Source organism: Silene latifolia, chromosome Y, assembly GCF_048544455.1.
Source record: "Silene latifolia isolate original U9 population chromosome Y, ASM4854445v1, whole genome shotgun sequence".
Taxonomy (NCBI): Eukaryota; Viridiplantae; Streptophyta; class Magnoliopsida; order Caryophyllales; family Caryophyllaceae; genus Silene; species Silene latifolia.
This window is the reverse complement of record NC_133538.1, coordinates 145,166,685-145,189,036: the sequence shown is the minus strand read 5'-3', so window position 1 is coordinate 145,189,036 and position 22,352 is coordinate 145,166,685. Positions and strand designations below refer to the sequence as shown.

Below are 22,352 nucleotides of genomic sequence, written 5' to 3'. Positions count from 1 at the left end.
TCTTCTTATTCATCTTAATACCATGTCGTTTATTATAATTTTCGTTATTTTCATTACGAATATGCGTAGCTAAATCCCTTAGTGTTAGGATTAGGGGAGCCATGATAGTGAAGCAATAATGTTATAATTAGATTAGACGGTTTTTATTATGAGAATTGATTCATAGCAATTTAATTGTAATTGTTTAGTTGAGTGCACGCTTCTAAACTAGTTAACCTGGTTAAGTTCAGAACGACTGACCTGTTATTAACAATAGATTACACTAATGAGGGCGGAAGCTAAGTTAGTAGTATTTTAGGGCGAATAACGGACCGGAAGGACCTTTCCTTTACCCTTCTCACATCAGACCGACTAACCTTACCTTTAGCAGAATTGTGTAATATCATAGTGAACCGACATCCTAGCATGCTTCTCTCTATTTGATCACACTTTTTTTTCATTTTACTATCTTTATCGTTCTTGCTCTCTTTGCTTTACATTTCGTTCAGTAGTTTAGTTAAAACAATTCAAACACCCCCAATTTGTTATCGTGGTGGACTAGAATAACAAGTAGATATAATAGCCTCCCTATGGAGTACGATACCCGACTTACCTCTGCTATATTAGTTAGAGCCGTTTGGTTTATTTTTGATAGGGCTGCGACAGCCGTGTCATGCATCATGTCATGTAGCAAAGTAGTCGCAATGCGTTGGTACTTTGCCCCAGCATTGATGAGCCCGAATGGCATAACAGTATAACAGTATGTGCCCAATTGAGTGACGAAGGCTGTCTTGTGCATATCTTCTATGGCCATTTTGATTTGGTTATACCCTGCATACCTGTCTATGAAGGATGACAATGCGTGATCCGCTGTATTATCTACCAATATATCGATGAATGGTAGAGGGAAGTCGTCTTTAGGACTCGCTTTGTTCAAGTCTCTGAAATCAACACAAACCCGGATTCGCCCATACTTTTTGGGTACGGGGACTATATTAGACACCCAGTCTGAATACTCGGAAACTTTGATGGATCCGGTTTTGAATTGCTTGTCGACTTCTTCTTTAATATTAGGAGCCCACTATGTCCTCATCCGACGAAGCTTCTGTTTCACAAGTTTGAAACCAGGCTTAATTGGAATGCGATGTTCTGCAATATCCCTGTCGATTCCTGGCATGTCCTTGTAAGACCAAGGTAAGACGTCTTTGAACTCATGTAGGATGTCGATGAAATTGGCCCTTTCAGTTGGGTCTAAGGTAGTCCCTATCCTATGTTCTTGGGGTTCTAATTCCGTTCCTACGTTTATAGGTTCAGTGTTTTCTATAACTGGTGCTCCTTCCCCTCTTCTAGTATTTCTTTAATTACATAGGGAGGTGTTTTGGGTGTATTTTGCGCAAGGCAAAGTCAGGTCAGGATAGAGTCGTGTGCAGTTAACTAGCTCTAAGTGGTCTGTTGTTCAGGTCGTCAGGGTTGAAATATAAAGCTGTAAGTATAATAACAACAACAATAATGAGACAAAGAATTTTGTACGTGGAAAGCCCTTAAATGGGAAAAAACCACGGGCACCAAGCCAGGAGAGAATTTCACTATGTAATTGGGAGAATTATATGATAACGACAATGTTTATATTTCTCTAAGTATTGTGTATGTGGATATATGCTTCTCCTTGTGTAGACGATGTGTTGCAAATGTCTTCAAAGTATTCTATATATAAGCTTAACTTGAACGGCTGCCTGATGCCAGAATTAATGCGGAATATTCTCTATAATTGTCCATAATAATTGTCAATATTTCTCCCTTAATTACTGCATTTACTGCGAGATCTTTTCATTCAATGTTGCGCATATATTTCATTTATAATATGAGCTCCTGGTCTAATATCGTCCTGATATTTTGACGTTGTCCTCTCCATGGCCTGGCGCCTATCTTCATGTGCCCTGATACCCTGACATCCTGACAGCCTGATAGTCAGGTCAAGATGAGATACTGATCAGGGATGTCTGCGTATTTCCAGGCCTAACAATTGCCCCTTATCTCCTTATTTTCAGTGTGTCAGGATGAAAAAATGAGGAGATAACTTTATTCTTAGAAAGATTACCCAACGGTTAAGTTATGCCTAGTCAGTTCCCATAACGGCTATTTTACTGCAGTTTATGACGCGTGTAGGCTTTACTGCAACTTCCTTAATGATTATCCATCTCTTTTGCGGTTGAAACCCTAATTTACTCCACTATAAATACCCGCTTGCTTCATTGAGTTAAACTTCATCAAAGTAATCTTTCTTATTCTTCCCTTAATAATCTTTCTCTCTAGTTTCCTTAATTCCCAGTTCTTCAATCTTCAATTAATCTTCATAATTCTTTCAACAATGGCCGCAAAAAAGAAGTCTATCAGGGCAGCGACTCCTGCAACCCCTCCTTTCCAGAATCCAGAGAGAACTTCTTCTGAGAATTTGCCTACTTCTTCTACTGCTCAACCTTCCACGATCAGCAAGCTGAGTGATTCTCCATTGGAGATGATCTCAATATTTCATGGTGACTTTCAATTCAAGCCTACGAAGGCTTTAAATGAGGATCAGTCTCTTGCAAACCGTTTGAAGCCTGAGTTTGAGAAGGTGCTGAAGGATAAGGGGATCATCCCTATTGATGCTGAAGTCTGGATCCCTGAGAATTCTCCTATCAGGGCCGACTGGGCTTGTCTTGGTTGGTTCTGTATTCATGACTGGGCTTTCAGGGCAGGTTGTAAGCTTCCTTTTTCTCCTCTTATGGTTGAGGTTATCAAGGAGATTGGTGTTCTATCTTATCAGCTGATGCCTATGGTGTGGTAGGTTGTGTGTTCCATTGATTATCTCTGTAAAAAGCACAATATCTCGTTTTCCCTTGATGATCTGAAGGCTTGTTTTGCTGTCAAAACCAATAGTCATGGCCGTATAAGTTTTAAGGTCAGGGCTTCTACTACTCCTCTTTTGAGCAATCTGGATGGTGGCCATGATAAGGGCTGGGCTGTTGGGTACATGTTTGTCAGGACCAATTCTGTGGGTCCAGACCTGGCGTATTTAAATTACGAAGCTTGTGTTGCCGTTGAGTTTCTTTCTATTGTCCTTCATGTTTTACTTGTTAGTAAAAAATGAAATGAAATTCATATTGAATTATACCTTTTATGCGCGCAGTTGATGACTGGGTTACTGAGACTGAGTATCCCACTGCCAATATTTCTGCTTTCCTTGCTATTCCTGCTTTGAAGAGGTCTTGGCCTCTCTGTTGTGGGGTTGGCCACCTTCCTCGTTGCTTGAAGGCTGATGGTGCTGCCAAGGTGGCTAAACCTTCTGGGCTGTTAGTGCCACTACATCAGGCAGTAAGTCTATCTTAATTTATCTTTTCTTTTTACTTTGGCTTCCTGATAATGCATGGTTTATATTGCTAATATAGTGTTTCGTGTTGTAGCCACTAGGTCATCTACTCGCCTTGCCAGGTTTGGTATGGCTCACCTTTTAACCAAGCTGGCTAAGATCAAGGAGGAAGGTTCCCAGGGAAGCGGGGATGCTGAACCTGCTATAGATTTCACTGAGCAGCATGATGCTCCGAAGGTCACTACTGTACCTGCTGCCCCTACTGAAACAAGTTCAGCAGCCCAAAAAAGGAAAATGGAAGATGTTGACATTTATGCCCCGGTCAGGGAAGTGAAAGCCATGGTGGACAACATGGAGGCTGCTAGGGTGAAAATCAGGGATTACGCTGCTTCTAGATCAGATGTCATGCACACCCTTGACCCTGTTGAGACTGTTACTCAGGCGGTTGCTTTAGTGGATCATTCAGTCAGCCTCTTGGCAGGTGCCTTGGCTGCTGTAAGGGAGGTAGGCTGGAATAATTTTTTTGTGTGTTTTGTTTGGGTAGTTTTTATTGGTGTATATTATTCATACTCTTCTTCCTGTTTTTGGTCAGGGTGTTGCGACATGTCTCCATAACGCCTATCAGGCTACTTCTTTGGTAGCCAGGATTGATCTGATGAGATCAGATTATGATAGGCTGAAGTCTGAGCTGGATTTTGCACGAGCTGACCTGGCTGCTAAAGCTGCTGACTTGGTGAGGGCGCAGGCTGATAGAGATGCTGCTAAGGTTGAGGCAGATTCAAGCAAGCGACTTTTGCAGGAAGCTTTGGACAGAAATGAGGAGCTCACCCAGGAGAGGGATGACCTGGAGTTCAAGTTTGATGATGCTTCCCTCTATTTCTATATCAAGGGGAGGGCTGCTGCTATGTCAGAGCCTGTCGAGGCCAGAGCGAAATGTAACCCTGAAGCTGATATGACTTTTGCTGCTTCAAAGTATCCCGACCTGCATAATATAGGAAATGAACAAGAGGTGGACTCTCCAGGGGAGCAGGATGTTGATGTTGATCTGGCCAAGGGTAGAAGTAGTGGTACTGTTTCTAAGGAGAAGTAGTAATTTGATTTTTTAGTTTGTATTTGGCCCATCCAGGGGGATGTCCCTGGACGAACAATTTTTCTTTTTTCGGTCTTTATCCTAGGTCAGGGAGACTATCCCTGGCCTTTATGAATATTTTGGTGCCTTTGCCCCAGGGGGTAAGGGCTTTATTAATGTAGGCATGGTGGCCTTTTTTAGCTGATTTTGCTTTTGACTTTGCTTGGGTCTGTGAGTTTCATCATGTTGGGCCTGTTTAGACATCATGCACATCATTTTTGTTTTATCTTGTTATTTCATGAGTAATTCAACCAAGTGTATTTTTTTGCTATAATGGTTGAAGGAGTGGGAAAACTGGCCTATCAGCAGGGCTTATGTACCCTGCCTAGCTGGAGGGCTTGGTATTCGGCCTGTCAGGAGGGCATTTAGACTAAGTGGTTAGGAGAGATCACCCTTGCACCTATCTTGCTGCGTCCAGCCGGTTGTAATCCGTGGCAGTAAACCTAGTCAGGTCAGGCAATTATTTCATGCCTGATTTGTCCTGACATTTACTGTATCTGGTGGTGGTTACCAACTCGTCGAGCACGATCAAGTGCAAAATTTTGTTTCAGGAATATATAGTAGAGTAGCCCTCAATCCTGAATATTTATGCATATAATCATTTATCATGTATAATTGTTCAGGATTCAAGAAGTAAAATAAATGGGTTAATTGAATATATAGATATGAGTTGCATACAAAGCATGTAAAACACGTAGTTTCTCAGGTAGCATGTCAGGTTGAGTAGTGATTGAATTTATACCTGATTGTGGCCTGATCTGATCTTTACATATGGAATAATTTTAAATGTCTTACATTCCAAGATCTGGGGATCATCTCTCCTTCTAGTGTTTGGAGCCTGTACGCTCCTTGTCCAACAATTGAGTCAATTAGGTAAGGGCCTTCCCATGTGGGGGCCAGCTTGCCTGCTGATTTTTCTTTTTTTATTTGGAAAAACTTTTCGTAAAACGAGATCTCCTTCTTTAAAGACTCTGATTTTGACGTTTTTGTTGTAAGTCCTAGAAACTGCTTGTTGGTATGATGTCATCTTGATCTTGGCAGCGTCTCTTAACTCTTCTGTTAGAACCAGGTTATCTTGCATTAGGTCTCTATTTGCCTCAACGTTATTCAGGCTGTATCTAGATGTTGGTACTCGTACTTCTGCGGGAATGACAGCTTCACAGCCGTACACCAAAGAGTAAGGTGTTTGGCCTGTTGATATCTTTGGAGTTGTCCTGTCTGCCCATAGTACTAATGGAAGTTCTTCAGCCCATTTGCCTCGTCTTATTTTTAGCTTCTTTTTTAGGCAGCTTATGACTACCTTATTGCTTTATTCAGCCTGACAATTGGCTTTTGGATATCCAGGGGTTGACGTTACCAGGTTGATATTCCATTCTTGGCAAAATGCTTGGGTCCTTTTCCCCACAAATTGAGTTCCATTATCACATACTATTTTCGATGGGACTCCATATCTGCAAATGATGTTTGTCCTGATGAAGGATATTACTTCTTTTTCAGTTACTTGCCTGAAAGAGTGAGCCTCAATCCATTTGGAGAAGTAATCAGTCATAGCCAACATAAATACTTTTTGCCCTGGAGCTACGGGCAGTTTTCCCACAATATCCATGCCCCACTTTATGAACGGCCAGGGTGCGGAAATTGAATGGAGGAGTTCAGATGGTTGATGTATGGTTGGTGCATGAATTTGGCAGGCTTCGTATTTTGAAGAGTATTGTAGGCAGTCAGCCCTCAATGTAGGCGAATAGTAGCCTGTCCTGAGAACTTTACTTACCAGGCTCTTTCCTCCTTTGTGGTTGCCACAGTGTCCATCGTGTATTTCTTGAAGTACTAGTTTGGCTTCGTCAGGCTCCAAGCATCTCAGGTAGGGTCCGGCCTGCGATCTCTTGAACAAAGTGTTATTGATGATAGCATAAGTTGAAGCTCTAATTTTAAAGGCCTTTGCCTCATGTCTGCCCTGAGGCAGTATTCCTCGGAGAAACCAATCATAATAGGGTTTAGTCCAAGAGTTATTATTCTGATTGACAGGATTGACTTGTTCAGGTTTGCTGATGGCTGGCTCTAATAAATGAACAATTGGTATTTTGTCGAAGACTATAATGGTAAAATTTGAACCTAGGCTGGCCAAAGCATCAACCTGGGTGTTCAGGTCTCTTGATATTTGATCTATGTCAAATAAAGCAAATTTAGCGGTAAGGTTTTTTTCATATTCTAAATACGAAATCATTTTTGCATCCTTAACCGTATAAATTCCCTTTATTTGGTTAGCAATTAGGAGTGAATCAGTTTTTACCTTTAGGTTTTGAACACCAAGGTCTAGACATACCTTTAAGCTTGCTATCAGGGCTTCATATTCTGCTTCGTTGTTCGTAGCTTTGAACTCATAGCTTACAGCCTGTGCTATCATATATCCCTGTGGTGATTTGAGCACTAATTCTAACCCTGTCCCCCTGGCGTTGGATGCCCCATCTATGAATAGGGTCCATTCTTGGTCTGGGGTTTTATTTTCTAGTTGGTTGACCTCTTTTATCAGGTCCGGTTCCAGGTTAGGGCTAAAGTCAGCCACAAAGTCTGCTAGGGCCTAAGAATTAATCGCTGCCCTGGGTTCAAAGGAGATATCATATGTGCTAATCTGTACTGACCAGTTGGACATCCTGCCTGACAGTTCAGACTTACGTAGGACAGACATTATGGGTAAATTGGTCCTAACTATAATGGGGTGGCTTTCAAAATAAGGTCGCAGTTTAGTACATGACATAATCAAAGCTAAAACATATTTTTCAAGCAATCCATACCTCAACTCAGCATCTAGAAGGCTTTTGCTTACATAGTAGACTGGATGTTGCAGACCATCCTGTTCTTTCACTAGGATTGCGCTGACCGCTATGTCAGTGACAGAAAAGTATACTGATAAGGGTTCTCCATTCTCTGGCTTAGCCAGTAAGGGTGGAGATGATAAGTAGGATTTTAGATCCCGAAAGGCTGTCTCGTGTTCATCCGTCCACTGAAACTGTTTATTCTTTCTGAGGAGGTTGTAAAATGTTTTGCACCTCTCGGAGGATCTTGATATGAAACGGTTCAGGGCAGCTACTCGTCCTGTCAATTTTTGGATATCCTTGACAGATTTTGGTGACTGCAGTTCCAGGATAGCTTTTATCTGTTCAGGGCTAGCTTCTATGCCTCTCTTTGTGACCATATATCCAAGAAATTTGCCTGCAGAAACTCCAAAGTGGCATTTTGCGAGGTTGAGTTTCATGTTTTATTTTTCCAATATCTCGAACGCTATTTCGAGATGTTTTACATGATCTTCTGCATTTTTGGATTTCACCACAATGTCGTCTATGTACACCTCCATGATGTCACCTATTTGGTCTTTAAACATCATGTTGATCAGGCGTTGGTACGTTGCCCCTGCATTCTTCAGGCCGAAAGGCATGGCAGTGTAACAATATATGCCTCGGTCTGTAATGAATGTAATACTCTTCTGGTCAGCAGGTTGCATCTTTATTTGATTGAATCCACTGGAGGCATCCATGAATGTCAGCATCTCATGGCCTGCTGTGGCGTCTACCATGGCATCAATATGTGGCAAGGAGAATGGATCTTTGGGACAGTCTTTGTTCAGGTCAGTGTAATCTACACAGACTCTCCATTTTCCATTCTTTTTCTGCACAACAACTACGTTAGCCAGCCACTCAGGGTACATTACTTCTCTGATCATTCCCATATCCAAGAGTTTCTCTACTTCCTCGTTAATTATGGTATTTCTTTCAGCTGCAAATTTCCGCCTTTTCTGTTGTATAGGCTTAAAAGATGGGTCAACATTGAGTTTATGCGTAATTATATCAGCGTTAATTCCAGTCATATCAAAATGTGACCAAGCAAACCAAGATGATTTATTTTTAATGAAATTTACCAGTTCAGGCCTAACGCTATCTGGGGCGTCAGATCCTACTAAAACATACATTTCAGGGTACTCAGGGTCTAGGATTACCTTATCTGTTTCCATTCTGGGAGGTGCTGCATAAGTGCTCTTGACAGGGTACTGTAATTGCTATGCAAGGGACTTACCTGCCTTGGAAGGCTCCAAGGCTGCTGTGTAGCATTCCTGGGCTGTCTTGTGATCCCCTTTGATTATGGCTATGCCCAAGTCTGTTGGTATCTTTATACACTAGTGATAGGTTGATAGTACGGCCTTGACATATGAATCCAGGGCCTACCCAAGATCGCGTTGTAAGATGACAGGCAATCAAGGACTCCAAATTTCTCATAAGATAAGACTCCTTCCACGTAGGTTGGGAGGTGGATTTCTCGTAGGGTGCTCCTGGTTTTGCCACTGAATCCTACTAGGACACTGGATTTTTTGGTGATTTGGTCCTCGTTGATCTTCATAGCTTTCAGTACGTCAATTGTGATCAGGATCACTGAGCTGCCTCTGTCTACCAGGATCCTTCTTACTGTGGCGGTTCCAATCTGCATAGAAATTACCAGGCCATCATGATGAACATCAGGGATGCCCACCAAGTCACAATCATTGAAAGTGATTGTTGGGATATGATACGGCTTGCAGGGTGATACGGTCCTTGGTGTCCTGGCTATCTTCTTTGCTGCTGAACTTATCAGGCCGCAAATTTCTGATCCGCTAGATATGAATTTTACTTCATAGATTGGTGGTGGTGGTGGAGGGAGACTACGATCCTGCTTATGCTCATGATTCTCTTTATCCTGGTTTGTGTTCCTGCCCTTCGTCTTGATCAAGACTTTCAAGTATCCAGATTTCAGCAGGTAGGCCACTTCTTTCCTCAGGGTGAAACAATCATCCATGGTGTGTCCAATATCCATGTGGAATTCGCACCATTTAGAATTGTCCCTTCTAGGGTTGGGATTTTCTAACTTCCTGGGCCATCTGACAGCTGATCCCATGTTGTCAAGTCTCTGGATTAATCCTGCAATATCAACACTGAAGTTATGTTCGGAAATAGGTGGATAAACTTTAACTTTACCTTGATACTCATGAGCCAGGTTAACTTCTGATTGATCTGGCCTGGAAAATGGAGTAGGCCTATAGTTATTTCCTTTGTTGCTCTTCCTACTGCTCCTCTCATGATACTTTGGTCTACTAGGTGATCCAAGTGTATAGCTTTTATCTTCTTCTAGCCTGATAAAGGTAAGAGTCTTGGCATGGACGTCCTCGAAGGTATGGCAGGGATACTTAGTGAGCTCGCTGTACAAGTCACTATATGGTAGTAACCCCTGCCTGAATGCTTCCACTGCTGTTCCAACGTCACACGTGGGTACAGATACTTTTTCCTTATTGAATCTTGCAAGGAATATCCTGAGAGTTTCATCAAGCTTCTGTGTAACTCGGTAAAGGTCACTGGATCATTTCTCCAACTCCCTGCTTCTCGCAAACTGCTGGTTGAAACTGTTGATTAGGTTGGCGAAAGAATGGATGCTCCTAGTTGGCAGGTTGATGTACCATTGGAAAGCAGGGCCGGTCAGGGTCGTTCTTAATCCCTTACACATGCAGACTTGTCTAAATTCGCTGGGGATAGATGAAGCCAGCATTTTTTGTTTATAAAGAGCCACGTGATTTTGTGGATCCGTGGTTCCATCATAGACCCTCATGGATGGAACTACAAACTTCTTTGGTAGATCTACTTTTGCTATTTCGTCTATGAAAGGCAAATTAGCATAGCTGTCAGGGGCATCTTCTTTCATGCTGGCAGGTACTCCAAGTATCTTATCAAATTTTTCATTGAGTTTCCTGATCTCCTGAACCACTGCCATCATGATGGCTGCTGCAGATTCATCGGGTTTTTCCTTGTCATTCTTTGGTTCACCATCACCATCAACATCAATAGATTTAGAATCAATTGGGCTCCCAAAACGGGAAAAATTGATATTTTTGATGATTGATGCAAATGGGGTTCCTGGTTGGAATCTAGAGCCTGCTCCTTGAGTTTTTTCCAATTTTTATTTCAGGGCTAACTCAGATTCTCTTAGTTGCAGGATTTCTGCTTCAGTTTGGGCTACCTTTTCTTTCAAGCTTTCCAACTCAGCGATTTGCTGGAGAGCTGCATTCAATTGTTCTTCAACGGTAGGTTGGGCCATTTTTGTAGAATTTTTGAGTTTTTGTGAGATGAGAAAAAGGATTTAAAGAGCTAGATGCCCCACGGTGGGCGCCAATTGTTTTGGGTGTATTTTGCGCAAGGCAAAGTAAGGTCAGGATAGAGTCGTGTGCAGTTAACTAGCTCTAAGTGGTCTGTTGGTCAGGTCGTCAGGGTTGAAATATAAAGCTGTAAGTATAATAACAACAACAATAATGAGACAAAGAATTTTGTACGTGGAAAACCCTTAAATGGGAAAAAACCACGGGTACCAAGCCAGGAGAGGATTTCACTATGTAATTGGGAGAATTATATGATAACGACAATTTTTATATTTATCTAAGTATTGTGTATGTGGATATATGCTTCTCCTTGTGTAGATGATGTGTTGCAAATGTCTTCAAAGTATTCTTTATATAAGCTTCACTTGAACGGCTGCCTGATGCCAGAATTAATGCGGAATATTCTCCATAATTGTCCATAATAATTGTCAATATTGCTCCCTTAATTACTGTATTTACTGCGAGATCTTTTCATTCAATGCTGCGCATATATTTCATTTATAATATGAGCTCTTGATATAATTTCGTCCTGATATTTTGACCGTTGTCCTCTCCATGGCCTGGCGCCTATCTTCATGTGTCCTGATACCCTGACACCCTGACAGCCTGATAGCCTGATAGTCAGGTCAAGATGAGATACTGATCAGAGATGTCTGCGGATTTCCAGGCCTAACAGGAGGTAATTTGATTGAGTCTGGGTTAGGATCATCCTCATTATCATCGTAAACAAAATTGAATTCTGAATAACACAAGGACTAAGCAGAATCAGATTTATTCATATTAAAGTTTGAAAACAGCTGAAACAAAGAAACCAACTGCGCAGTAGTCAATGGCGGTAAAGGGACAGTTCATGGGACATTCCCAAGGCTACTGTTACAAGGCGATACTATGCTAGGAGAAAAAAAAGGGTAGGGAGTGACGACACGAGGAGACTCTCTAGCGACTTCTCTAGACTTTGATTTCGACTCTGATTCTGACTCGAATTCATCGTCTTCGGGTTCTCCTTTGAACATCTCTCCTTCTCCAGTAGTGACCTTGAAGAGTTTTCCTTGATTGTTTGTCCACTTGATCGACTTTCTCCATCCTTTCTATTGATTTGAGCTGGTGTCAGTGATCAGTGCTGTAGGGTTGAAATGGTCATCTTGATGTATCATGGTAATGATCTCATCTTACGCTGCCTTGACGAATCGATCCTCTCCAAATAGAAGGCTAACAGCCTGTTCGTCAAAATAAGGTGTCTGACGAGTTTTGACGGTAGGAACCGTGTCTGGAGGAATGAACTAGAAATCATGGAAGACCTCGATTCCAGCTAGTTGAATGCCTCTGTACCGCCAATGTTCGGGAAATCCATGAAAATATTCACAATCCTCTTCCCAGACGAAGTACCCATTTAGTGTAGGGAGATAGGGTTGCATTTGGACTCCTTTGCTTTTGCGATTCTGAACTTGAGTAAGCATTTCGAGGGTTTCGGCCTTCGTGGGCTTGTACCCGAAGCCTAGTGGTAACTTTTGGGAGTTACCTTCCTTAAAAGGTGTAAAGGTACTCTTTCTGATAGGGTTTAGTGGCATTCCTGGGAAGTATCCCTGGGATTTAAGTATGTGGTTGACCACCAAGTTGGAGTATGAGTCGAAGTAAAAGGGAGCAAGCTCACTCTCTATAAGGTTTATGATTTTGAAATCCTCCAAACTCATGCACTAGATCTGTAACTACAAAGTGATCGTCACTACCTTGCCATCTAGAGGGATCTTGATCTTTTGGTGTAAGGTGGATGTCACTGCTTTGGAAGTGTGAATCCAGGGCCTTCCTAGAAGCATATTGAAAGATGCCTCGATGTCCACTATCTGAAAATTAACCTTTCGCTCGATTGGCCCAGTGGCCACGGTAAGGTTAATCAGCCCCACTACTTTACGTCGCGTTCCATCGTATGTCCGAATGCCTTGGTTAGTAGGAGTCCAGTCTGATTTTTTCATGCCTAATTTGTATGCTGTCTTTAGTGGTATGACGTTGACTGCAGAGCCATCATCTACCAAAGTCATGGGTACATTTTTCTTAGCATGTGACTGTGATGTTTAGAGTGAGGTTATGAGTGACGCCAAAGGGAGGCAAGTCCTCATCTGAGAAAGTAACTAGGTTACTTAGCATGACTGAGTCTTGGAAGACTAGGTTGACGGCGTCATTAGGTGTAGTGTCATGTGCTATGTTCAATTTAGCCAATGCTTGCAATAAAGCTTGACGATGAGGAAATGAACTTGCAACTAGTTGTCAGGCTGAAAGATCAGCCTTTGTCTTTTGAAGTTGCTTCAATAAATAGTCAGCAGATGTATCTTCGCCATCATTTGGTGTGATGACATTGGTGTTAGTAGTTGGACCATTAGCAACTGGACCACTCGTTTGTCCTTGAGTGACATTTTGATATGGACGTCCCGAGCGAGTAAGGTGCTCTATATCTTGATCTTCACTAGTCTTGACTAGAGGATTTTATTTGAGGTAAACATCTTCATCGTCATCCCCCCATATTCCATTGACGATACTGAGCTCTCTCAAGCTTATGATTTCAGCTTCTAGGCTGATTATTTGCTCGACTAGATTGTCGGTTACTGCGATCACTTCTTGCATTGTGGATCCTTGAGATAAGATTGGAACCACTGGCATATCTCCCCTGGGCATGGTGCTTAGATTGCGTAGGGATGCCACGTAGCTTCTAGCTCTGAAACTTGTCTACTTACAACCTTTGCCCATGTGACAAAATCAGCGATAGTAGAGGAGATGGAGGAATAACTCTCGTCATTTTCTAGTGCATTGACCTCATCTTCAGCGGGAGAAATGAGGTGTGAACAATCCAAGGTGTATTCCTTATTAGTGATCATCAGAATTCTAAGAGGATTCTGAGTATTGCTAGGCTTGCTTGCAGGAGGTATAGGCAACCGCCCATCTTCAATCATATCCTGAATGGCATGCTTCAATTTGAAACAATTCTCTGTATCATTCCCTTTGCCTCTATGGTACTCGCAGTAGGTATTCTCATCCCAGAATCTAGACTTCTTCTCTAGGTCAGGTGTAGGTCCTATGGGTTGGAGTTTGCCTTGTTTCATCAATCTTTTTAAAGCATTGGAGTACAAGTCACCAGCGTTGGTGAACTTTCCCTGCGGATTATTCTTCTTAGTAGACGATTCGACAAGGTTGACCTCGTCGGTCTTGCTAGTGGAGCCATAAGAAAGACTCGTTGTGCCTTGATATCCGCGACCTACCGTTTTGGACAAGAGTCCTTTACGGATGTCGTCTTCAATTGTTGTTCCTAGCACAGTTAAGTCTTTGAAAGACTTTATGTTTTGGTATCTCAGATGGTTCGCATAGATTGGCCTTAAATTGTCCACGAACTTTTCACCAAGAGTAGCTTCGTCTGGGCGTTCGACGAGTTGCATGCTAGTCTTTCTTCACCTACTTAGGAAGTCGGTGAACCCTTCTTTCTCATTTTGGGTAAGAACCTCTAGAGTGCGCATATTGACTTGAATTTTAGCATTATCTGCGTACTGTTTGGTGAACTCAATTGCAGCATCGTCCCAGGTAGCAATTTTCTTGTGATCTAAGGAGTAGAACCATTGCTTAGGAATAGTATCAAGAGATGAAAGAAAGATCCTTAAGAACATCTCTGGCTTAATGCCTTTGATAGACATATAACCTTTGAATGCACGAATATGGTTCAAATTGTTTTCATGCCCCTTAAACTTTGGGATGTCAGTCATGTTGAAGTTGGTTGGCAGTTGAGCATTTACTGCCTCATATTTGCCACTGTTTTCCCTATAGATGTCATCCCCCTTGAGATACATTAGTTGCTCCTCCAAATACTGGAGTCGCTTTTCAGCTTCAGTAGGACATGGTGGAGGATTGACTTCTGGTTGTTCAAAAGGTGGAGAATTATCGTGCATGAGCGCGTCGGGAATGGGACCCTCTGATACCGTCGTTTTAGTATCAAAAATAATATTTATAAAACCAAATTACTAAAAGGTAGTAATAAGGGTCGATCCGCAGGGAGGCAAGATATCTGTTTTAACGGTTCGTTTATTCAGTCACAAGTGGGGGTTTTAAATAATTGGTTTTCTAAACTACGAGTTCGAGAGAGTAAGAGAAAAGCAAGGGAAGAGGGATAGCTAAGACAGTCGGTTCACCATGATTAATCAGTTTAGCAATCAAGGTCTAAGGTCAAGCAAAAAGATTTAAGGGGTAACGAACGTCACCTTTCGGTCCTTAATTCGCCCTAAAACACAAATAGCTTAGCTCTCGCCCTCACTACCGCGTCCTAATATATCGCTACGAGTCTCACCCTTTCCAACCTTTCGGTCCAGGTCAAGGTTTACTGAGATCTATAGACTAACTGCGTCGACTCAATTAGACTATAACAATTAATTGCAGCGAAAACAACAAAAATCATATGAGCATTATCATAATAAAATCGATTGCTAATCTAATATAATCACGGATCCCCTAATGTCCTAGCAAGGAATTTAGTTACGCATAATAAAGGACCAAAGCATAAAAGAAGAAAAGAGAGAAGGAATTAAGATTAATACCGATAAATAATGATTGCAAGAGTTTAGATCCGGAAAATAAATAAGAATGGAAGACGGAGTTTCCTCCGTTTCCTCGCTACAGGAACAGTGATAAGGCGTGAGAGAGTAAGAGAGGCTTAATTCTGACTTCTCGCCTCTTATTTATACTAAAACTAACTTAAACAAACCTAATTACAAAACGGAATTAAAGCCCACGCGATAACCCCTCTCGATCGAGTCACTAGACCTCTCGATCGAGTACATAAGCTCTCGATCGAGTACATAAGCTCTCGATCGATCAAGATGCAAAAGGAAGGGCTCTCGATCGAGCTCAGCACGTAACTCTGCTTTGCGCACCAAACTTCAAATGGCCGCCATTTCTTCGTTACTGGGACAAATAGGGCGTGGTTGGTGGCGTTGGAAAGCTAAGAGGATAAGCTTTCACCTCCAACTGGAATCACCTTAATCGCTGTTGTATAACTCCAGATATGGCTCTTACAAGAAAGAACTAGCAAATTGAAGCACTCTCTTGGCTCGCCTAACTTCCTTACTCCAATGCGCATCTCAAAACAGCACTTTCCAAGCTCTGACTCAACTCATCTCCTAAATGCATGCGTAGGGACATGTTTTAGGCTTGATTATGATCTTCTCTGGCTCATATCTTCAAATAATACAAAACAAACCAAAGTAGACTATTCGGGGGATATTTGTAGTAAAATTACTACGAAATAAGCATGGAAATGCGTGCTAATATGGCCTAAAAGGTCTATATAAAATGCACGTATCAAACTTCCCCAAACCAAACCCTTGCTTGTCTTCAAGCAAACTCATGCAATTAACTAAAGACTAACTAGAAAGGAGTAAAACACGGACAAACTGAAAACCGTCGACTTGAACCAATTTAATGCTCATGAATCAACTACTAAAAGCTCAATGTCACGCAAACGAACTTATGCATATTTTAAAAAGATGTTGAACGTTTGACCTTGCAAGACTTCAAAATTGGACTCTCCTGGGTCACTCTTCTCTCAACAAAGCAAATGGTAAGCAAATTATATGTAAAAGAGAAAGAAGAAATAACAGTCGCTCACCTAACTGCGACCAACACAATCGTGCATGCAATATAGTATGATAAGTAATTCTAACTACCGTACGCATACATTCCAACCGTTCAGGATCAATCACATGCTGAATACTTGCAAAAGTTTGGATAAGTGAGGTAATGGGTAGAAAGGGGCAAAACAATATTGGATAAGAGGAGTTAAAGCGTTAAGCTAGAACCTATCAAACCAAATAAATCCATCCGACTTACTACTCCAATAATAATAAACTCAGTACCATCCTTGGCATAAAACTCACTAAAATCCAAATAGAAGATGAATCGGAAACAAAAAGCCAATTAGCTTATTATGCGTTAACAATTCCCTCACAAATACAAATTAGAACTTGGGAATTTCACTTTTCTTTTTCTTTTTCTTTTTCATTTTTCCTCCTTTTTTTCTGTCTCTTTTTTTTTTTCATCTCTTGATTTTCAGCTAATATTTCCATATAACCAATTCCGACATCAACTTCCAAATTCTCCATAACAAATGAATATAAACCAAAACAGGTACGATAAACATGTACCACAAAACAACACTAAATTAGCTCAACGCAAGGTAGGCTAAGATTTGGGTGTAGTTTATGGGTCAACTGGCAGTTTTGGCTAAAAGTGGAGTTAATGGGTAAGAATGAGAAAAAGGAAATTGCAAGTACTCTCCAACCTGTGACACCATCCACTAACCCAAATGTATGCAGGCAAAAAGCAATTAAATGTCATACTTGTGCAAATTAATGTTACACGACATGCAGGGAGTAACTACTCACAATCCTAAATAAACTGGTCATAAATGACACAAGTTAAATCAGCTCTAAACCTCAGAAAGTAATGTAGTTTGCAAAAATTTCAGTCAAGTCTACTTGTTCAACAAATTGCAAAAGATTTTTGCTAAAAGATGTGAAACAATGCAAGGCTCAAGCAGAAAAAACAATTATCAGCAATGAATAACTCCAATCCGACTCAATATAATATGCAAAATTAAACGTAATATTTTTGGTTTTTTCGAATTTTTTTTATTTTTATGAATTTTTCTATTTTTGAAATTAAACAACAATGCATGCAGAAATTGAAACGTGATTACATAAATGCAGTAAAAACAACATGCATACACTATATGGATGCATACCCTCCCCAAACCAAACTGTACAATGTCCCCATTGTATAAAGTAAAGGAAAAGAAAATGCAAACTAAAGAGAGGATGAGTCGGAAACTTACAAAAGCGCGCAAACCACGGACCTCCCCAAACCGAACCAGACATGGGAGGTGCAGGTACTCGATCGACAAAACAGCCGCTCGATCGAGTACATATGGCCAGCTTTTCTCTCGATCGACCAAGGAAGGAGCTCGATCGAGGGCATGCAAATGGGGATCGCTCGATCGAGTAAGGAGGTACTCGATCGAGTGCTTCAGTGGCTTTGTCGCTCGATCGAGTAAGTAAAGACTCGATCAATCCTTTGTCGCATCAAAGAAGCGACAAAATAGCGTAGTTGTACCTGCAATCAACTAATAACGTCCCAAAAATACCGCCAAATACCAAGGCTAAAAATTCCGCAGTTTATTAAGTACACAACGAAATAAAAACGAAAGTATTAAAAAGTAACAATAAAAAAAGTAAAAACTCCGAGTTGCCTATCGGACAGCGCTAGTTTGCAGATAGGTCCCAGCTTGACCATCTTTCGTCAGCAAATCCACGACCTCCTACTCGGCTTCTGACTGAATGCAGTTATTTCAGCCATTAAGAGCTTCACAATCGGCCCCCTAAGCACAGCAACAGCACGGCGGTGGCTAATTATAGCGTCCAACACTCTTCTATCAACCCTTTTCCGCACTTTCTTCTTTGGCGGGATAGAATCTTGCGATCCCCTTCCCGGGTCCTTCAACTTCACTAGACCTGCGCAAGAAGAAACAGAACGATTTTCCTCCAAATTGCTCCCGAGTTGGGGCGGAGGCGTTAATTCAAAAGCAGTATATGAATTAACGGAAGGCATAACACAAATTATAGCGGGGTCAACAAAAGAAATATTACCTTCTAATGCGTTGGAATGACCTTCGTTTACCTTCTCATCGCTAGTCGGGACAACCTCGGGTGATGAAACAGTGCTGTCCAAAGTTACTGTGCTCAATCGAGTGAATAAATCACTCGATCGAGTCCCTTCTTCACCAAAACCAAACGATCGAGCAATGTGGTCGCTTGATCGAGAACCCTCTTCAACAAAACCACTCGATCGAGCAACTAAGTCACTCGATCGAGGGAAATCCTCATCCTAATCAGTCGATCGAGCTGTTTCAGTTGCTCGATCGACCAACTCCATAGCTGAATCAGAAGCAGCAACATTGAAGACTTTCTCGAAATCCAAGTCATCGAAATCCGAGTCATAAATAACATCCTCTGGCTCAGTTGTCAATTGCGCAAATTGATGCACAAGACCTTTGATAGAGGCCTCTCTTGCTTCTTCAACTTGTTGCTTTTGAAGAGTAAGTGTGTGACACCCTCATTTATTGCGGAAAAGTAAACACGTAATTCTACAGAAAAACTGACAGGATATGTTTGTAATAGGTTCAATTGGGTAAAAACCTGTAATTTTTAAAACCTGAACCTGTTATAAAGATATCCAAAAGGGAAGGTGTCAAACATGCAAGGTCCAAAATAAATCTCATGAATGAAACATCGCTAAAGTCGCGAAACAAAGTTATATAAACCAAATATGAGAAAGGGAGACATATGTCCCTAAAATGTATGTGACATAAAAAGGGTTTAAGGGTCACAATGAAATAAAACCAGTCTAGGTCCCAAGGTTACTTTGCTCGCTAGCTCGTCCATGTACCCCATATATGCATCACCTACCTGTCATTCGCATTTTATACAAATACGAAAGCCACAGTCAGTGGGGAGTAGCTCCGAGTTCTCCCAGCCACGAAATGTCATAATTAATATAACATGTAAACATAAGAATATGAATATGAATATCACATAGCCTTAGCATATAGATGCTAGACAATCGTGCTTATCATGTGAAGAACAATATAACAACACATAGTCCTAGCATGTGAATACTAGACCGACTCATACTACACTATCATGTGAATCACATAACATCCAGGAATCCAAACTCTATCAACCATAGCCGGCTTGCATCTCACCTTCTATGATTCATAGAATCATCAAACAAGAAAGGGCAATATATCAAAGACATGCATAAGTTCTTAGTACGGTCAATAGTCACTTTGTAACTCGAGTCTATACCACGAGGTAGGGAAGGTAATCGAACCGGTATCTTGGCTCAGAGGTTCTATCAAAACATGGCCAAGACACAACACAACCCTAGCCTAAAATCTGCGCAGACCTAGACATGCGGATACACACCACCGCACCCAAGACCCACAATTTTTTAAAACAAAGTGAGTACCCTAAGGAGTCCACCAAAGGGTTGGCTAGTACTTAAGCTGACCACCTACTCTCAAAATAAGTAACGAGATCATGCCCCAACTTGGATATAAACCCACCAAGTCAGGAACACAAAGGCTATCAAGCAGTGAACATATACTCGTCAGAGACTATAAAGACCTATCTATGATGAAGGCCAAAATACTCACCTAGGACCTAGTCCCAGCTAGTCCCAGCTTGAATACTTTAGCCCACACCACACAAGACAAGTAAGACACCCACTTAACTATAAGAGGGCAAAGAGTTCAACTTACCAACATAAATGCTAACATTCTATCATGTGAAAGGCTATATAAATGTCTATTCAGCAGACAATCCAACAATATCCTCAATATCAATAATAATCCAAATTCCAGCTAACCGTTAATCTCATAATTCATGAGAACACGCTAAAATGGCAACAAGGCAAGAAGACTCAAGTATAAAGCATCCAAAGCATCCAACAACCAACATGTGAAATGATAATTACAAATATCAAGGCATAACATAAAACATCCAATCTCACCTCAAAGACAAACCCTCGACCCGAGTCCCGCGACGGTCATCGGTCAAATCGAGGTGATCGGTTTAAACCTAGCTTGACCAAACTCGTTCGGTCAATCTGGCCCAGCTCAGAGTCTTGGCCTACTTTGGCCCAAATGACAAAATTTATCGCAATATTATTCTCATGCTATTTCCAATTTTTATCATGTGAAAAACGAAAGTAAAACATTATCAATCACCTAAACACTTATCAAACAACAAACACAACATCAACTACTAATGTGACATTAATTCGTCGAGTAACTCGGAATAGTTACCTTAAGCTAGCAAAGAGACAAGCAATAAACTTGAGAAAGCTTCTAAAACCCAAAATTACTCTTCATCTTCAACCACATATGAGTCACCTAAAATAATTATGTGAAAGGACGATATTAACGAATTATCGTTATATAAAATATGAGACGGAAATTAATTTAATTATATTTTAAATAAACCAAACTAGCGTCAAAACAATTTATAGATACGGCCCAAACTCGCGACTTAGCCAGGCCACTGCCTAGGCCACGGCCAGGCCACTGCCTAGGCCAAGGCCAGGCCACTGCTTAGGCCACAGCTAGGCCACTGCCAGCTGCTGCTAGGCTACAACAGGCCACGGCCAGGCTACAGCAGGCCACGGCCAGGCCGCTGCTAGGCCAACCTTATAAAAGTCACTCTCGTCCCCAAAAATTAATTCAATCTCAACTCTCTACCCCATCTCTCTCATTACTCCGTCCTATAATATAATACTCCATAGTAACCAGATTTCCATCTCAATTTCAATATCGATATTGTCAAATATTCCATTAAAGGAATTGCTCAACATTTAGAGTATAACTCCAAGCTACTCACCCACTAGCCAAGAACAAAGGATACGACAATAATAATACAATACCACAATATTCTAACATTAATCCCAATTATACTACTCACCTTGATGATTTAGTAACTTCGCAAAGGCCTCTTAACACTTTCAATCGTTTAACTTGCTAAGTCCCTGACAACAATGTGCACTTTAATATATAAATTCATACTACTCTTAGACCACCAACTTCACAACTGACTATAATTAACATAAGCATCCTTCATCAGACATACCAAACTCTCGGACCATCTAAGACATTAATTATAAACCCATCTCACAAGCTAATAAAATTAAGACTAGAGACATAAATTAGTAGTACTCATAAAATTATACTATAACAACTATCAAAATTCCTAAGTAATTGCTACTAACCTCGTGGTACATAATCGTGTGTCTTTAATCCAATAAACCAATATTTCAATCAACGAAATATTTACGTTACTACGCCATTAATCCAAAGCTTAGACTTTCATTCATCCACTGCCACTAACAATCTCAAAGCTCAACATACCAATTCTCAACCTGTCTCCAATAATCCATTCAAATCCCATCTCACAAAGTTTGACAAAAATTATTATTACTATTATAATTAATTCATATAATACGACAACAATTACCATCAGATACTAGTACAGATATCACCACTTAATTTTGAATACGAAAAATAGTTAGCACAGATTTCATATAACCCCGAACAATAGTATTAATAATAGGATCGGTAGAATCGTGTTACCTTAAACGCCCCTTATTCTTCGAATAAATGGTCCACAAGGCACGAGCCTCACCCCGGGTCTTCGAATCCTTCATAAAAGGGCAAGAAAACGGAATAAAGAAGCTAAAAGATGACACTTTTATAAGACGGCGAAAGACGAAACCATTACAAAAAGGAGACTTTCTTACCTTAAAAGGAGGAGGAAGGAAAGGGGAAGAGAATGGTACAAAAATTACGGAATTTGGTCGAGAAATGGGCCGGGATCTGAGGTTGAATGTCGACGGAAAAATGGTGATTTGGGGTTCTGTTGATTGTTGCTATTGTTTCGTTGTTGCTGGTGAAACAAGAAAGGAAGGGGAAAAGAATGGGGTAGGGACGGGGGTAATAATAATAATAATAAAAGAATAAGTGACGAGCTTGCTTGCCTGCTATATATTATACGTACGTTTCTTCATCGTTAAGTAATTTCACTCGTTTTTAAAACCGTCTCAAGTTAATAAAATCGGTTTTAGTAAAAGTTTCAGTAATAAAACGGAAT

At 41.0% G+C, this 22,352-nt stretch overlaps 1 long non-coding RNA gene across 2 annotated transcripts; it reads right to left on the bottom strand.

Annotated features, from left to right (window-relative positions):
- Positions 1-18,766: 18,766 nt before the first annotated feature.
- Positions 18,767-22,145, bottom strand: LOC141628022 (uncharacterized). Of its 2 annotated transcripts, XR_012537089.1 has the most exons (4): positions 22,003-22,145; positions 21,836-21,903; positions 20,519-20,605; positions 18,767-19,118 (listed from the first exon to the last, which is right to left on the bottom strand). It is a non-coding gene; the product is annotated as an uncharacterized LOC141628022 (long non-coding RNA). The 2 variants fall into 2 exon arrangements; XR_012537090.1 differs by lacking the exon at positions 20,519-20,605 and having other exon boundaries at positions 18,976-19,118.
- Between the last annotated feature and the right edge of the window lie 207 nt (positions 22,146-22,352).